A 3,542-nucleotide genomic window follows, 5' to 3' on the forward strand; every position below is an offset into this window, starting at 1 on the left:
CAGGGGGCGGAGACAGCGGCGTGGCCTCCATGTGCGTCACTCATATGGGCGGGGGTATGATGTCATGCAGGGGAGTCCCAGCAGCTGCAGGCGATCTGTAATAACCCCTGCACTGTAATAGCTGATGGAACATAATAATGTGATATAATAACCCCTGCACTGTAATAGCTGATGGAACATAATAATGTGAAATAATAACCCCTGCACTGTAATAAGTGATGGAACATAATAATGTGATATAATAACCCCTGCACTGTAATAACTGATGGAACATAATAATGTGATATAATAACCCCTGCACTGTAATAGCTGATGGAACATAATAATGTGATACAATAACCCCTGCACTGTAATAGCTGATGGAACATAATAATGTGATACAATAACCCCTGCACTGTAATAGCTGATGGAACATAATAATGTGATACAATAACCCCTGCACTGTAATAGCTGATGGAACATAATAATGTGATATAATAACCCCTGCACTGTAATAACTGATGGAACATAATAATGTGATATAATAACCCCTGCACTGTAATAGCTGATGGAACATAATAATGTGATACAATAACCCCTGCACTGTAATAGCTGATGGAACATAATAATGTGATATAATAACCCCTGCACTGTAATAGCTGATGGAACATAATAATGTGAAATAATAACCCCTGCACTGTAATAAGTGATGGAACATAATAATGTGATATAATAACCCCTGCACTGTAATAACTGATGGAACATAATAATGTGATATAATAACCCCTGCACTGTAATAGCTGATGGAACATAATAATGTGATACAATAACCCCTGCACTGTAATAGCTGATGGAACATAATAATGTGATATAATAACCCCTGCACTGTAATAACTGATGGAACATAATAATGTGAAATAATAACCCCTGCACTGTAATAAGTGATGGAACATAATAATGTGATATAATAACCCCTGCACTGTAATAACTGATGGAACATAATAATGTGATATAATAACCCCTGCACTGTAATAGCTGATGGAACATAATAATGTGATACAATAACCCCTGCACTGTAATAAGTGATGGAACATAATAATGTGATATAATAACCCCTGCACTGTAATAACTGATGGAACATAATAATGTGATATAATAACCCCTGCACTGTAATAGCTGATGGAACATAATAATGTGATACAATAACCCCTGCACTGTAATAGCTGATGGAACATAATAATGTGATACAATAACCCCTGCACTGTAATAGCTGATGGAACATAATAATGTGATATAATAACCCCTGCACTGTAATAGCTGATGGAACATAATAATGTGATATAATAACCCCTGCACTGTAATAACTGATGGAACATAATAATGTGAAATAATAACCCCTGCACTGTAATAGCTGATGGAACATAATAATGTGAGGTAATAACCCCTGCACTGTAATCACTGATGGAACATAATAATGTGATATAATAACCCCGCACTGTAATCGCTGATGGAACATAATAATGTGATGTAATAACCCCTGCACTGTAATAGCTGATGGAACATAATAATGTGATGTAATAACCCCTGCACTGTAATAACTGATGGAACATAATAATGTGATATAATAACCCCTGCACTGTAATAACTGATGAACATAATAATGTGATATAATAACCCCTGCACTGTAATAACTGATGGAACATAATAATGTGATATAATAACCCCTGCACTGTAATAACTGATGGAACATAATAATGTGATATAATAGCCCCTGCACTGTAATCACTGACGGAACATAATAATGTGATATAATAACCCCTGCACTGTAATAACTGATGAACATAATAATGTGATATAATAACCCCTGCACTGTAATAACTGATGAACATAATAATGTGATATAATAACCCCTGCACTGTAATAACTGATTAACATAATAATGTGATATAATAACCCCTGCACTGTAATAACTGATGAACATAATAATGTGATATAATAACCCCTGCACTGTAATAGCTGATGGAACATAATAATGTGATATAATAACCCCTGCACTGTAATAGCTGATGGAACATAATAATGTGATATAATAGCCCCTGCACTGTAATAGCTGATGGAACATAATAATGTGATGTAATAACCCCTGCACTGTAATAGCTGATGGAACATAATAATGTGATATAATAACCCCTGCACTGTAATCGCTGATGGAACATAATAATGTGATATAATAACCCCTGCACTGTAATCACTGATGGAACATAATAATGTGATGTAATAACCCCGCACTGTAATCACTGATGGAACATAATAATGTGATATAATAACCCCTGCACTGTAATCACTGATGGAACATAATAATGTGATGTAATAACCCCTGCACTGTAATCGCTGATGGAACATAATAATGTGATATAATAACCCCTGCACTGTAATAACTGATGGAACATAATAATGTGATGTAATAACCCCTGCACTGTAATAACTGATGGAACATAATAATGTGATGTAATAACCCCTGCACTGTAATCGCTGATGGAACATAATAATGTGATATAATAACCCCTGCACTGTAATAACTGATGGAACATAATAATGTGATATAATAACCCCTGCACTGTAATAACTGATGGAACATAATAATGTGAAATAATAACCCCTGCACTGTAATAGCTGATGGAACATAATAATGTGATATAATAACCCCTGCACTGTAATAACTGATGGAACATAATAATGTGATATAATAACCCCTGCACTGTAATAACTGATGGAACATAATAATGTGATATAATAACCCCTGCACTGTAATCGCTGACGGAACATAATAATGTGATATAATAACCCCTGCACTGTAATAAGTGACGGAACATAATAATGTGATATAATAACCCCTGCACTGTAATAGCTGATGGAACATATAATGTGATATAATACCCATGCACTGTCAATCACTGACGGAACATAATAATGTGACTAATAACCCCTGCACTGTAATAAAGTGACGGAACAATCATAAGAATGTGGATATAATAACCCCCGCACTGTAATCAGTGACGGAACATAATAATGTGATATAATCACCCCTGCACTGTAATAAACTGGATGAACATAATAATTGATATATACCCCCTGTAGTGACGAACATAATAATGTGATTATATATAACCCCTGCACTGTAATAAGTGACGGAACATAATAATGTGATATAATAACCCCTGCACTGTAATAAGCTGATGGAACATAATAATGTGATATAATAACCCCTGCACTGTAATCAGTGACGGAACATAATAATGTGATATAATAACCCCTGCACTGTAATAAGTGACGGAACATAAGAATGTGATATAATAACCCCTGCACTGTAATCAGTGACGGAACATAATAATGTGATATAATAACCCCTGCACTGTAATAACTGATGAACATAATAATGTGATATAATAACCCCTGCACTGTAATAACTGATGAACATAATAATGTGATATAATAACCCCTGCACTGTAATAAGTGACGGAACATAATAATGTGATATAATAACCCCTGCACTGTAATAACAT

The sequence above is a fragment of the Bufo gargarizans genome, chromosome 2, assembly GCF_014858855.1.
Source record: "Bufo gargarizans isolate SCDJY-AF-19 chromosome 2, ASM1485885v1, whole genome shotgun sequence".
Lineage (NCBI taxonomy): Eukaryota > Metazoa > Chordata > Amphibia > Anura > Bufonidae > Bufo > Bufo gargarizans.